General features: G+C 42.1%; 1 long non-coding RNA gene across 1 annotated transcript; it reads left to right on the plus strand.

Moving 5' to 3' along the window:
- Positions 1 to 90: 90 nt before the first annotated feature.
- Positions 91 to 5,795, plus strand: LOC143443717 (uncharacterized). Its single transcript, XR_013112922.1, has 2 exons — positions 91 to 303; positions 4,601 to 5,795. It is a non-coding gene; the product is annotated as an uncharacterized LOC143443717 (long non-coding RNA).
- The last annotated feature ends 10,110 nt before the right edge of the window (positions 5,796 to 15,905 follow it).

Genomic DNA, 15,905 nt, shown 5'->3' on the forward strand with positions numbered 1-15,905 from the left:
TTTTTGAGGTCAGGAGGTATACCAGCTAAAACCAGGAGAAGGCTGTGCTAGAAAATGTGGCCAATTAGGAACAAAGCCAACGCCAACACACAGGTTTCCCAACTTCCCATCCTAAAGTTCGGCTTCAAACCTCATTGTCTTCTTTCACCTAGAGCTTTGGACCTTGTTAGGAGACGAAGGACCCAAAACCATAGCCTTGCTCCTGACTTCTGGCTAACCTTGAGCTACAGTTTCACTTTCCACAGAGGGCACAGCACCTGGCTAAGGTGACCTTTCTCTAAGAGCTCATGTTTCCCGAGAAAGGTGAGTCCTCGGTACTTCCATTTCTGGAAGGAATGCCATGGAGAAGGGTGTCTTTTCTCCTATGGGGGAGGGGGGATCTGTATGTTGCTTAGGCCCTTGGCTCTTGGACTGTAGGTAGTTTTGCTTCCTGTCCACAGTCTATGAGGGCAGCTGCATGCACAGTTTAGTATCCCTAGAAAGAAGGCAGATTATTTTCTTCCTTCTTTTCTTCCTTCCTCTTTTCCTTCTTCCTTCCTTCCTTCCTTCTTTCTTTCTTTCCTTTTTTTTTTTTTTTTTTGAAACAGGTACTTATGAAACCAAGGCCTTAAATTCACAATATAGTCAAGGATTACCTTGAATTCCTGACTCTCCAGAATTATGGAATAATAGGCATGTACCCCTACAATCTAGTTTATGCACACTGGCATTCAAACCAAGGACTGAGCATACCAGGCAAGCACTCTACCAGCTGAGCTATGTCCCAGTTGATCAGCTCAATTCCTCAAGCATTTGAGCTCTTTCAGCTGGTTCTTAAAGTGGCTGAGCAGGTAAGTGGCTGCTCCCTTAAAACTGGAAAAGTTAAAGCAGGACAAAGAGCCAGGCTTCCTTCACATGACTGAGTTTAAGAATTCGATCAACACAATACAAAAATACAACAATTAAGCATCTCTTCTGGGGCTGTGATGGCTTAGCCAGTGCTTGCCACACAAGGATAAGGGCCTCTGTTTGGCTCCTTAAGCACTCACATAAAAAGTTGGTATTTTTCTATAACAGCAGCTGGGAAGATGGACATAGGTGAATCTATGGAGCTTGCTGGCCAGCCAGTTTGGTCAAATTACTGAGCTGCAGGTTCAGTGAGAAACCCTGTCTCAGAAGGTAGACAGACACTGAGGAAAACCCTTGATTTTGGCCTCTGACCTCTACATGTACAAGCAATTACATGAGTCTACACAGGTTTTAGTGCTTTCTGATTTAATCGGAATGCTGAAGTGTTGTGAATGTTGAGGACAGAAACACAGGCAATAGGTGCACTGAAGTGATTCCTTTCCTTGTAGAATTTTATTGGCATCAGACTACATGATTCAATTTACTCATGAGTTGGACCAAGTTTTCAGAACCCATTAAAGTCATACAGTATATGAATCTCTTTGTACTATATTATCTTATTCTCCACAAATGAATACTAATTCTAAGGATCTCTTACTTCTCCTATTATTAACTCACATTAGATTAAATTTTACTTCCTGAGTATGGGTTATTTCACTTGCATGTATGTCTGTGTATCACTTGCACACATGATACCAGAAGCCAGAAGACAGCATTAGTCCCCTGAAAATGGAAGGTGTGAGTGAGCTGCCATGTGGGTACTGGGAATTGAACCGCGTCCTCTGGAAGAGCAGACCGTGCTCTTAACTGCTGAGTCGTCTCTCTAGGCCTGTAAAGATTATTTTAAAAATGAAATATGAATTTTCAAAGGAACACATAATTAGGAAAAACAGATACAAATGTACTATCTAAACTCTACCATGCCCCATTTAATCACTATTCCAGATAAGTGTAGTATTAAAATATGTGAGTAATAGTAACATAATAATACTGAAGGCACTATGTGATCTATAATAAGATTATTCATACTGTTTTGTACATATTTTGCAACATGTATTTTTACCAATTTCTTGTGAATAGTTTTCAATATAGACTATTATTAGTTTACAACATTATTTTATATCTGTGTGCACACACATTCATACATATTTCACTAGTGGATTACTGGTAGATGTTAACTTGCCTTCAAGTTTCATCTATAACAAATGGTACGTCAGCATACATCTGTCAAAATAAATTCCTGTGAATGTCCTCAAATACTTTCCTGTCAAAAATTTCTAAAGTGGAATTGCTTGTCCAGAAGGCAGACTTCCTTTAAGGGTCTTATCACACAGCACTAAATTGCCCTGAAGAAAAGATGTCCCCCCAATCCATGAGTGGTTATCTTTACAATCCCACATGTACTATCTTTTCATTCCACAATTTATTGAGATATACTTGATAAGTCATGAAATCCACTCACAGTTAGGGAACAGTTCAGTGAGTTTCAGCCAGACATTATACAACTACCAACACTGTCTAGTTCCAAGACATTCTTTAGGCAGCAGCTTTTGGAGCTTAATTGTTTGTGACTGTATAACTGAAGATGGTGTAATGGGTAGGTTTTGAGTACATTTTTCTGGGTGTATATCAAAAGGTGAGATATTCAGACATTCTGGTATGTTCCCTTGTAACTATTCTCAGTCAATTCTCCCCTCACAGGAGCAACCAGAGATCTGATGTCTGTCACTGCACTTCCTGTGTCAAATAAATACAATGCACTACCTGTAGAATCTTTTTGAAGCTTAACCATCTTGTTTCATATGTTGAGTTTGTTACACTGAGTTGATGAGTATTGTTATACAATTTAAGTATGGCATGGTATGCTCACCATGCTGTTTCTAGATTCCGATCTCTGCTTTTTAATATAATATTTTTACTAATTTTTGAAAACTTTATACATGAATACAGTGTATTTTGATCCTACTTACCAAAACTACTTCCCTAAGTCCTTTCAGACCCATCTTAACCCCTTACCCCCTCCTAGCTTTGTGTCTTGCCTTTCTTTCTTTCTTTCTTTCTTTCTTTCTTTCTTTCTTTCTTTCTCCCTCCCTTTCTTTCTCCCTTTCTTCCTTTCTTTCTAACATACTGAGTCCAATTTGTTTTGCTTTTTTTCAAATTTATCATATGTTGGTAGAGAAGGAAAAGAAGTTGAATTTCCCCCTTCAATTTCATTATTTAGTGAATAGGTCAGAAGGGTGAAGGGAATTTCAGCTCTGGGATGAGCTGTGCAAGCAGTGTACAGCACATGAATGTAGATGAACAAGACTAGAACTACATTAGTTCAAAGATCTTAACTTTGTTTTCAACTTTTGTATCCACAAGAGCCTGATATAGCTGTCTCCTTAGAGGTCTGCCAGAGTCTGACATACTCAGAGGCAGATGCTCGCAGCTAACCACTGATCTGATCAAGGGGTTCCCAATGGAGAAGTTAGAGAGAAGACTGGAGGGGCTGAAAGGGTTGGTGGCCCCATGAGGAGAGCAACAATACCAACCAACCAGAGCTCCCAGGGTCTAAACCACCAGCCTGGGAGCACATAGGGAGGGGCCCATGACTTCATCTGTATATGTAGAGGAGGATGGTCTTGTAGGGCATAGGTGGGAGAGGAGATCCTTGGTCCCATGAAGGCTGAACACTGAGTGGGGGGGAATTCGAGGGTGGGGACGTGGGAGTGGAGGGTAGGTGGGGGCACATCCTTATAAAAGCAGGAGGAGGGGGGATGGGATAGGAGGTTCCTGGGTGGTGGGGGGAATGGAGTAAGGGGGTAAAATCTGAAATGTAAATATAATATCCAGTAAAAAAAATTTGACAAAAAGAAAACCAAAAAAATCTCTTCTGCTGGATTGAGCCAAAGAAGAGGGTTTTTGTTTTATTTTATTTTATTTTATTATTATTATTTTTTGTAAACAAGGAAAGACAGAAAAGCAAGGAAGAATTACCAGGGAAATTGACTTTACTTCTTATAAGGCAGGGTGAGAGACGATAGAGAAACAATGAAACAATGGTGTGGTTAACATTGGGCTACTGCAGGTTGCCTTCTGTAAACATTAAAACAAAGAACAGTTTGAGGAATTCAATCTTTATCCCTCCTGATTTCTTGGTAGGTAGCATGAACTTACCTTGGTTTGGTGATATGGAACTTTACTTGAGTGCAGTTTGATTTTTGCTTTGATCTGTCCATGAGTATAGGAGGTTAGTACAAAACAATACCTTCTTGTAACTTACTTTTAACAAATACAGTATATGTTTACTTTTTTTTTTTTTTTTAACAGAATAAAGGGTTTATACCAGATTCTGTCATTGCCATGTTGCTCTAAACTAAGGGCCTAATGTGGACATGGGGACACTGAGCCTTGACAGTCTGGGAATCTTTAGAATGAAAACCTGGGATTGAGAGAAACTGGAACGAAGCAGAACACAGATTATTTAGATTTCCATGTGTGTGCATGGGTGCCTCTGTGTGTGTGTCCTGTGTGTGTGTGTCCTCTGTGTGTGTGTGTGTATGTGTGTGTGTGTGTAATATCTGTCTGTGTGATATTTTTATTGTAAGCTGCCTTCAAGCCTTTCTGGAAAAAGTCACAGAACAAACAAAACCCAATGCATCAGAAATTAAAAAAAAAAAAAAACCCAAAAAACAACAAACAAACAAACTGAATAATTTTGGTTCTCCAGCAGGAACAGCCCAGCTGGGAACAGATACTCATCTACACTGTAGGTCCTACAAGGAAGCTGACCACTCCAGTTGGTGCAGAAGTAACCACAGCTGAAGAGCCAAAGGCACCTGGACATTGAAGGAGGGATCCTGGGAGCCTGTGACTAACGACAGTGAAGATTTAAATAGATATTCCTGGGTGCTAAGACAACAGGTGAAGTAGGCAGATAGATGGGGAAAACCAAAAACCAAAAAAACAGAGCCAGGAAGGATTAAAGGAGATGAAAGACTAAAGGACCGGAGAAATGATGGCCGCAGAGTGACTGTTTGCAGTAGTGGATGCTCACGATGGCCTGCAGATGTTACAGGGACAGGCAGAGACCTGCTGGAGAAGGGCCATGGGAACTGTGCCATCTCCTGATAAAGACGACAACTCCACACCAGAAGCTGAACCACACTCTGTGTATAGACACTTAGGGAATTCTGGAGCAGGGGAGCAGTGAGCTAAAATACCAGATTGTGATCTCTGTTGACTCAGAAATAGTTCACTACCTGGGATCTAAGAGACCCAGGCTTGTGATGGGGCCCGTGATAGTCACGTGGAAACATTTTCTGTCCTTCACCATCTGTCTCTCTGCGAAGCAGGGAGGGTTTCATCAAGTTTCTGACATATCAGTTTTCCACATACTTTTCCTCACGTGACCTATTCCTCTCTCATCAGCATACTTTCCCACAGCTTCATCTTCTTTCAGAAAATAACATGTAAATGTAGAAGGACAAATTTGGTTGCTATTACTTTTAGATTGGAAGTATTCTTCATTTTATGAATGCCCTAAGCAGAGAGCACAGGTACACCTACCCTGGAGGAGCCATTGAAACTTAGCATCTAAGATCGTTTTACTGTTTTGTAAAATACCTTTGCATGTGTTATCCTGGGTGATCTAGAGCCCAATTTTATAGCTAAGGAACTGATAATATTTTAAAAGGTGAATAACATTATAATGTTGGTTAAGTTGCAAAGTTAGAAAAGTGAGACATACTCTTTATTTAAAGCACAAACAAGCAAACAAACAAAAAAAGCCTATAGCCCCAAAGCTAAGTTATGTCTTAAGAGTAGACTACTTACCTAGCTGGATTTAATTCTAAGAGCTTCAAAAAATAAAAGTGTTAAGCCCATCACACCAAAAATAAAATATTTCTATGGTTGTACACTAACTTAAGTGGAAAATATGGTTTAATATTTCTTATCTTTTTTCTTTCTTCTTTCTTCTTCCTTCTTTCCTCCTCCTCCTCCTCCTCCTCCTCCTCCTCCTCCTCCTCCTCCTCCTCTTCCTCCTCCTCTTCTTCCTCCTTCTTCTTTTTGACAGGATCATACTATATAGCCTTGGCTATCCTGGAACTTACTATGTAGACCAGGGTGGCCTCAAAATTCACAGAGATCCACCTGCCTCTGCCTCTGCCTCTGCCTCTGCCTCTGCCTCTGCCTCTGCCTCTGCCTCTGCCTCTGCCTCTGCCTCTGCCTCTGCCTCTGCCTCTGCCTCTGCCTCTGCCTCTGCCTCTGCCTCTGCCTCTGCCTCTGCCTCTGCCTCTGAGAGCTGAGATTAATAGCATGTGCCACCATGCCTGGCTGGTTTAATTTTCAACTATTCAAGCCCAGAGAATTTGAAGCCTATAATTTTTCTGGGAGGCTAACTTTTCTAGAGTGTCCTTTGAAGTTTAAGCTTTTTCCTCTGATGATTTTGAAGATAATAATTAAAATATCATCATCATCCTACCCTCTCACTGGCTTATCACAAATCCCAAGGAATATACCAGCAGTGTTGCTGGCTGCTCATTGCTGGTGAGGTACTGTGGCAGGCACCTGTCCTGTCTCACCTCATGTGCATCTTTCAAAGACCAAGGAAGGACTGATTTAATTTTACAAAATGAACAAAGCAGACCTGGGAAGAATGATTAGTACCTTACTCAAATACCTAGGGTTGAAATGTAAGAGTTGAGCCTCAAGCCCAGGTTCTAATGGGACACTAGGCCTTAAGCTTTTCTCTTTTCTTGTTTCCTGGGAAAGCCTTGGACACTCTTCAAGAGCCAGGGAGTATCCTGCTGTTCTTGCATGTCCTCGTGTCCAGTGAGTGACACTTCTGAGAATGTTGGCCAGCAACCAGTCCTCGCGGAGAGATGGTATTTCACTCTCTCTGTTGATTGTTTTTTTGTCTCTTTGCCAACATAAGTCAGTGTCAATGAGAGAGTCAGCTCATGGAAGAGATGCCAATAAAGCTAGCACAGGAAGATAGCTCCCAAAACAACGATATTCTCTGTGTGGGACACGGCATCTAAAAAAAAAAAAAAAATCAAACAAGCGACCACATGGAGGTTCCAGGAGGTGAGTCACAGGCTCACCCCTAGAGACATTTCCCATTCCTAGGAGAGAAGGTGAAGCATAAAAGGAGGACAGGCTCCTGAAGGCTGTCAAGCAAGGCTTGGCTGGAAGTCACCATTCCTGACTTCATCTTACTCTAGCACGAAAAGCCAGCTGGTCCCTGGACAGAGTCTGGGAAGGAAAGTTCTATCAAGCTGTGTGAAAGCCCCAACCCTCAAGAGATTGTGGGAAAAGAACTAAACGCACAGACTCAAGTCTGTGCTTTTAGACTACTGGCTTTTGCCCTCAGCAGCCAAACGACTCTGTCTTAAACTCCTCATTTGAAAGAAGAGGAGGGTACAAGTAAGAACCTGCTTTGGCAGATTATTTGCAAAGATTGCAAGATCATTCCATAAGGTGTTTACTAAAATGAAAGCTAAGTTCCCATTAGTGATAAACATGTGTATAAAAGTCCAGCAGGAACCAATTTGTGCAGCATAGAGCTGTTGGTTAGGCAGGGAGGAGCCACTCCATTACAGAAGGATGCATTAGCAAGCACGTCTTTATGCAGGTGAGTACACAGTTGACTGAGTTAGTATTATTATCTCTGTTTTATAAGTACACCTGTGGAAATAGATTTAATCTGTCCAAGGACAGGTGGGGAAATCTTAACCCAAGCCGTTCTGAATTGCAAGAGATTCCACCAAAGGGTGTAGTTATTTGCAAACTTCAGACCTCAAACTGGGTCCATTTTCTCTTTTAAAGTTGGAGGCAGGCTTACAAGACTGAGCAACATGGAAAACTGTTATTCTTGGCGCAAAATAGGAGACAAAGAGATAAGCCTCCAAAGCAATCTGATTGGGGTTGGGTAGTTTCAGATTTAAGATAGCAGAGCAGAGAGGAGGGACAGGCTAACAAGGTGTGTGTGTGTGTGTGTGTGTGTGTGTGTGTGTGTGTGTGTGTGTGTGTGTGAATATTCACATCTCCTCTGTGAAAGGACAAAGAATCCCAAGTATTCTGGCAGTGGCTGGTGCTTGCTTTACTATTTGCTTGCTATGACTCCTGTCACAGCTCTTCCCAGTCACCTTCACAGCAGTTGTTAACCTTGTGGTCCTAGGGTGAGGAGGACATCTGACATGTAAATGACATTGTGATGTTGTCTCTCTTTACTCTGGCAGCCATCTTAGTTCTAACTGGCTTTGACAAGCTGCCTGAAGAGGACCTTCTGGCTCACAGGCATCCTGTCCTCAAAGATGAGGAGAAATAGGCCAAGGTAGATCCTTAGGTAGGAAATCCAGGCAGCTGGAGACTGCAGCAGGGTAGCATAGTGTTCAAGGTCCTTGTTTTCCAGACTTAAGGCCATATATATTTTCATGAGTGCCCTGCATAGCATCACTGTGCTTTGCAGCCTCCTTTGGAGTAAGAAAATGTGAGAGCTAAAGTTATGTTTCAAGTTTAAAGTATTGTGCTTCGGCAATCCATAAAACAAAAGAGCCTTTAACTGGTAAGCCCCACTTGTCCAAGGACAGACGACTTTCTGGAATGCTGGAGGTTGCTCTTGTAAGATAACAAGCCGCCTGTTTTCACTTCTGTAAATAAGGTGGTTGTCTCAACAGCACAGGATGTGCTTGATCACACAGAGGCAGAAGATATGTACCTAGGAAGTATGTCAGAATGTACGCTTGCCCCCCATTGGATGAAGGTAGGAAGTACATAGCCTTGTGGGGTTCGCCTTTATGAGCACCTGACTAACATAATTCTCAGCCATTCTCTGGGAATCCTGAGTATGGACCTGGCCAATGTCCATCTTCCTGGCTGGTATTTAATAAAGCCTGCTTTGAATTTGGCTCAAAAATTGTGGTAGAGGCTTTATTCTCAACTGGTGGTATTAACAAGCTACTTTGTATGAAAGTAGAAACTTCAAATGCTTACTTTACAGAGACTGGGCAGGTGCTGGGGACAGAGAAGGAGAGGGGAGAGGGATGGGAAGACAGAGACAGAGCAGGAGAGCTGGGTGATACCTAGGAGAAAAACTCCTGTGTGTTAGCATTCCTTCTAGGCACCACCCCACAGTTACCTGGCAACAGCTAGGTATGCCGGACTCACTATAAAAGGGGCTGTTTGCCCCCCCCTTCTCTCTTGCTCTCATCCCATCTTCTCTCTCTGTATTTTCTCTCCCCATTCCCTTCTCCCCTCTCTCTGCACGTGCTCATGGCTGTATTCATCTCTCTCTCTCTCTCTCTCTCTCTCTCTCTCTCTCTCTCTCTCCTCTCTCTCTCCTCTCTCTCTCTCTCTCTCTCTCTCTCTCTCCTCTCTCTCTCTCCTCTCTCTCTCTCTCCTCTCTGTCTCTACTACCCCCTCTACTCCCCTCCCCATGTCCTAAATAAACTCTATTCCATGAATTCCTATTCATGGAATAGAGTTTATTTATGTACTATACCTGTCATGTGACTGGTACCTCAGGGAGAAGGGGTGCCTCAGTATGGACCCACAGAGGCATGTCTATCCCCTGCACCATACTGCACCTCTACCAAACATATCCCTGGCTTCTTTTTCTTTTTATAAAACACAATACAGTCGACATGATAGACAATATGGCCAAGCTGAAAGCACAGCTACCCATCTAGTTCAGCCCACGAGAGGCATATATGGAAGTGAATAAAATCCTGTCATGTTCCTCAAGAAGGTAGGGACAGTAGCAGTAAAGGGCTACACACACACACACACACACACACACACACACACACACACATACACGTTAACTTTAAACTTTAAAATGTCTTGGTTAGCTCAAAGACTGGACACTCCTAAACCTTCCCCTGCTACTCCAGGCCTAATCAGGGAGGTGTCCAGTGGCCACCCACCTGAATTCTCACATGGCTGGTCGGCTTTCTCTCCTGCTGCTCCTGTGTCCCATTCTTCTCCCTTGAGTCATGGAGACTCTCTGTCTCCTTTTTTTCCAGTTCCTAGCTTGCACAAATCTAAAGGTCCTGCTCCATCTCTCATTGCTTAGCCATTGTCTGCTGGCATCTTTATTGATCTATCAAAAACCAATTGGGGACAAGGACCTTCAGCGTTTGGACATACAGATTCCCAATTAATCAAAGCATTAGAACCAATCCCCAACAAGGGACCTAGGTTTTTATGTGAAAGTGCATTAAACTGATCTGTGTTGACCCATTTAGCAGGCCTAAAGAGTCTGTTTGTTGTTCTCTCCCATCACTAGCACACCTTGCCATGATATAATTAGGATTTGACACCAATACAGTCAAAAGAAAGGGCATTTTTAATCAATATAAGGGTGGTACAGATTATCTTCTTCTTGTCACCTATGTGGCCATCCCCACTACCTCGTTGACTCTTGACAGCTGTTAATTTTCTCTTTATTTATATAATTGTATCATTTCTAGAATGTTCTATAAGTGGCATCACCCAACTTCTGTGCATTCTCACCAGTGTTTAGTGCTTTCATGATTTTTGCTTTAGCCATCCTGACAGGTGTGTCAAGACTTCTTTTTGTGGTTTTAATTTGTACACCCCTAATGGCTTTTGGTGTTGAATATCTATCTATTCGTGTTTTATTTGCTATTTGAATATTGTCCTTGGTAAAACGGCTGTCCATATAGTTTGTCTATTTTCTAACTATTGTTTACTTAGAGTTTAGAGAATTTAATTTTCTTTATTCTAGATTCTAGTCTTTTGTTAGATATTTAATTTGCATGCGTTTTCTCACTCTGTAGTTTGACTTTCTGCCCTCTATAGCAAAGGAGATGAAAACAATTTTAACAAAGCCATTTTTTTCTTTTATTTGTTTTTACTTTCATCATCAAAAATTAAAAAAACAAACAAACAAACAAATAAATAAAATCTCAAATCCTACCTTTTAAATATTTCTGTAGCAGCTCCCAGTTAATGCTACTCCAATTGACACTGACGGCAGTGGTGTTCCTTACTATCCACCCCAATGTTTTGGGTTCTTTAATGAAAGACACACACACACACACACACACAGACACACACACACACAGAGACACACACACACATACACACACAGACACACACACATACACAGAGAGAGAGAGGAAAAGGGGGAGGGGGAGGGGGAGAGGTTGAGAGAGAGGGGAAGAGGGGGAGAGAAGGGGGAAAGGGGGGAGGGGGAGAGGGGGAGAGGGGGAGAGGAGGGGGGAGGGGGGAGAGGGGGTGGGGGGAAGAAGGGGAAGATGGGGGAGAGGGGGGAGAGGAGGGGGGAGGGGAGATGGGGAGGGGAAAGGGGGAGGGGAAAGGGGGAGGGGGGAGAGGGAGGAGAGGGATGGGGGATGGGGAGAGGGGGGAGGGGAGAGGGGGAAGGGGAGGGGGGAAGGGGAGATGGGGGAGAGAAGGGGGGAGGGGAGAGGGTGAGGGGAGAGGGTGAAGGGAGGGGGAGGGGAGAGGGGGAGTAAGCGGGAGGAGAGGGAGAGGGAGACAGGGGAGGGGGGAGGGGAGAGGGGGGAGGGGAGAGGGGGAGGGGAGGGGGGAGGGGAGACGGGGAGGTGAGAGGGGGAGGGGAGGGGGGAAGGGGAGGGAGAGGGAGAAGGAGAGGGAGAAGGAAAGGGAGAGGGAGAAAATATATATATTTCATGTATATATATATACATGAAATTTTCCAAGCTGAAGTTCAGAATTGCTTGGGACTGATGACTCTCCCAAATCTCCCTTTAAACATTCAATAGCTTGTTTCCAGCTCTATGAGTCCTAGATAGACAGAGATTTTACTCCAGGCTGGTGGGCCACGCCCAGAGTGTTTTCCATACCTTTTTGAGAGACTTAGAAGGGAGACTGGGATTTCTGAGCTGATGAGATTCAGATGTAGTTTAGATATTGCTGTACCACAATAGATTGAGACTTTGGGGTCCTTACTCAACCCATGGCTTCTTTTTAGAATATTCATAGGTTTTAGTTGTGTTTAGTGGGGACTAGGAAAAAAGGACCTTTATTCCTGTAGTTATGAAGAACACTGGAAGATTTGGAAATTACTAAGAGATATAATCCATATTTAGACTAAGGGTTGTCCATTGTAATTTTATGTTAACACAAGGGCACTGAAAGTGTGTGTGTGTGTGTGTGAATGTGTGAGTGTGTGAGAATGTGTGAATATGTGTGTATTCATTATAGATACTATTTGTCTTTTTTAGGGATACCATTTGAGTATGTTTTTGTCAAGGGTACTATTTTAGAACTTTAGTATTTTTTAATTATCCACTTAAAAGAAAATAGATTTTTTTTTCCCCTGGTTATAGGACTACTATAATTCCACATTGGAAAATAAGAAACATTTGACAGGGAAAAGAACATAACATTTCCTTAGGCCCCTTATTCACAGACTATTATTAAAATTGTGGAATTTATTTATTTACTTATTTATTTATTTACTTGTTTTTATGTGCTTTTTGCCTGTGTGTATGTATGTGCACTGTGTGAGGACAGTGGCCGTTCAGCCACAAGAGACCATCAGATCCTCAGAACAGGAGTTACAGAAGGTTGAGAGCTACCGTGTGGGTGTCGGGAACCTAACCCAGGTAGTCTGCAAGAGTAACAAGTACTTTAACCACTCTGTGCCACTTCTCCATCTCCTCCATTCATTTTTAAAAACGATTTGTCCATCTGTGAAAAGAAAGTTGTGGCTATATTATTATTGGCTATTATTAATAATAATAACAACAATAATTTTTAGATAGGGTTTCTCTGTGTAGTCCTGCTTGTCCTGGAACTCTGTCAACCAGTCTGACTTTGGAATCAGAGATCTACCTCTCTTTAAGGCCTCCTGAGTGCTAGAATTAAAGGTGTAGGTTTTTTTTAGATTTATTTTTATTTGTGTGTGCATCTTTATGTCTAGGTGTGTAAGCCACATGTGTGTGGGTGCCCATGGAGGACAGGAAAAAGCATCAGATCTCTTGGGGCTGGAGTGACAGGCAGTTGTGAGACACCTTGTGTAGATTCTGGGGATGGAACTGGTCTTCTGGAAGAGTAGCAAGCATTACCAAGTGCAGCACCATCTCTCCAGCCACGCAACAATTCATTATGTACTTTATTTTTGTTTCTTCCTTCCTTCCTTCCTTCCTTCCTTCCTTCCTTCCTTCCTTCCTTCCTTCCTTTTTTCCAAATATAGGATCATTGTGTAAGCCAACTAACTGATCTAGAACTCTCAATCCTTCTGCTTCACCTTCCGGAATACTGGAATTACAGGTGTGTACCACCTTGTTTAGTTTTCTCCTATACTTTTAACTACTTTTTTCTTCACTTCAATTCTATCAAAAATATATCTCCCTGGCTTTTAATATTTTGAAAAACATGGTTGTAGTTGGCTTCTGGTGTTCCCTGATGAAAAATTCATCAACAATTTCACTGTAGAGTCTTTTTGCCATTTTTCATTGGCTTCTAGGATTATGATCACTGGAACCAGGAGAATTTAATTTATATTATTAAATTGACCTCCTCAAAGGTTACCAGTGCACATCCTTATAGGCTCTGAGGAAAGCTCCTGTCTTTACTGTCGGCTTGGAGGCATGAGTGTTACTGTTTTTTAGAATCCTTGCAAATTCTATGGCAAAAAAGCTGTCTCATTATCTAATCTGCATCTATTATGCCACAAATAGTAGGCATACTCTCTTTTTTACCTCCTAAAGTTTGTTCTGAGACCTGCTTCTTTGTTCTCAGCATTTCCCATTGTCTTATTCTTTTCCTTACATGTTTTATAAGAACATCTTTCCAGTTCAGCACTACTTTTTAAATATTGTTTGTGATGCTACCTGACAGAGAAGTTTAAAAAATTCAAATTTATGACAGTCTTGGGATTCCTGCCAAGCTTCTGTGCTTCAAAGGCCTTCTATATTGGCCCAGTTATCCAATTCTTAAATCAAGCAATTTCAAGATTTAATGAAATCTCATAAAACAACAACTATTTTTATTATACACTCTTTTTATGTAGGTTAGGGGTTTGGGTTTGGCTTAGCTGGTAATTTTTGTACATCATTGTGCAACGAGCAGTTTATGGCTTGGTCCCTTTGAAGAATCCAAGATGGAGTCATATTTATGTCTCAGGCCTTGGGGAGGAGGCGGCTGGAAAGCTCCCTCAGAAGGGACTTTCTACCAAGTATTTTATGTGGTCCAAGTAGCATGACAGCCTGGGAACAGTTAGAATTCTCACAGGGCAGCTCAGAAGTCCAAAGGGGAACATTCCAGAAAACAATGTGGAAACCGGAAGTCACTCTATGACACAGGCTTGGATTGACTATTGGCTTGGTCAAAACAGTTTCAAGCCCACACACATTTAAGGTGAGAGTGCTGTAGAATGTATAAGATTTCATACTATCTCCAGGGTACACACCTATTCTCTTCTAGCTTGTAGTCTTTTTTGTTGTTGTCTTTTGTTTTGTTTGAGACAAGGTTTCTTTGTGTAGCCTAGGCTGACCTCAAACTCAGAGATCCATTTTGTCTTTGCTTCCCAAATACTGGGATTAAGGCATGTGACACCGCTGCCTGGCTTAATTTATATTCTTAACAACAACAACAATGATTTACTTATTTTTGTTTTATGTGTATAGTTGAGTGCCTGCATGTATGTGTGTGCACTGTGTACATGCCTGGTGCCCTTGGAGGCCAAAAGAGGGACCTAGATCTCCCGAAGCTAGAGTTGCCTGCAGTTGTGATCTGTGATGTGGGTGCTGAGATTTGACCCTGGGTCCTATGGAAGAGCAGACAGTGCTAACCACTGAGCCACCTCTTCAGCCTGAAATTATGTTCTTTCACTCATTTCCTTCTCCTTCCCCCCTTTCTTCTTATTTTTTAAAGTAATCACCAATTCCATAATCTACGTAAGAAAATAATTTTATATAGATTCAATGAAGGTCAATTTTGAAGTTTTCACTTAGTAAATAATCTCATCATGCTTTCACTGGTGAGCATGCATGTTTGCAGATACCAGAGTCTGTGCAAATGTTTATTCTGTTGATGGAAAGATGGAGGAACAATGTAAGACCTTTCACTCTGCTCGGTTACTCTCCTAGAACTCTTCCTTCCTCCTGTAGTAAAAGTAGACTGCCCCAAGTATGTCCATCTAGCCATCTGAGAAACAGCCGGAGTCCCTAGCTTGCTTTTTGGACTGTCTTTTTGGCTGGACAGGCACTGTGACATGAGGCCTGGTTGTTGACATAATTTAGAGGAGTTTCTACTTTTTAATCTACTTCTTAAAATAGCAGGCTCTCCCACAACTGGCAGAGTTGCATGCTCTGGGCTGTTGCCTTGGGATATAGCTGAAGAGGACCTGTTGTTTCTCAGTGGAATAGCTCTTGGGGACTGTTGTTTCTGGGATGAGGTAACTTGACTGTGGGACTATTTCTACTGGGGAAAACATTAACTGCCTTTGATGAAAATACTTGATCAAAAGAAGTGGTAAACTCCAAAACCACAGGATGTTTCCCCATAGCCTCTACCTCAAACTTAAGATCCCATCTAACCTTGGCTCACTCTGTGCTCCTCCATCTCCAAAGGATGCCACATTCTGGCCACCTGCTTTCCACTTTCATCTCTACACCCTCCATTTCCACTTAAATAACCAACCAAGAAGTGCAGAGTTGAGCCCCAGTCAGGGCTCATGAAACACTGCATTCTTCTGCTTGGTCTTCTGTTTTATTAGTTGGTGCTGATATTCTTGCTGTAGACTTCTTTATACCCAATACTTTACTGCTTTATCTTAATTCCATCCAGCTGTTTTATGAGCTCTCACTTTAGAGGTGAGTGGATGGTGGTTTAAACGAGTTGAACAATATGTTCAAGTCACATGTAGTTAGTAAGCAATGGAGCAGGAATTTAAACCCTCGACATATCTTCAACTTTAAACACAGGGTGGTCTTGTCTCTCATCTTAACCCCCAACTCTTAAGCTGTGGAGTGTTTTTTACTTCTCTTCTGAATACAATAAACACATACAGCCTA

Source organism: Arvicanthis niloticus, chromosome 10 (genome assembly GCF_011762505.2).
Source record: "Arvicanthis niloticus isolate mArvNil1 chromosome 10, mArvNil1.pat.X, whole genome shotgun sequence".
NCBI classification, from domain to species: Eukaryota; Metazoa; Chordata; class Mammalia; order Rodentia; family Muridae; genus Arvicanthis; species Arvicanthis niloticus.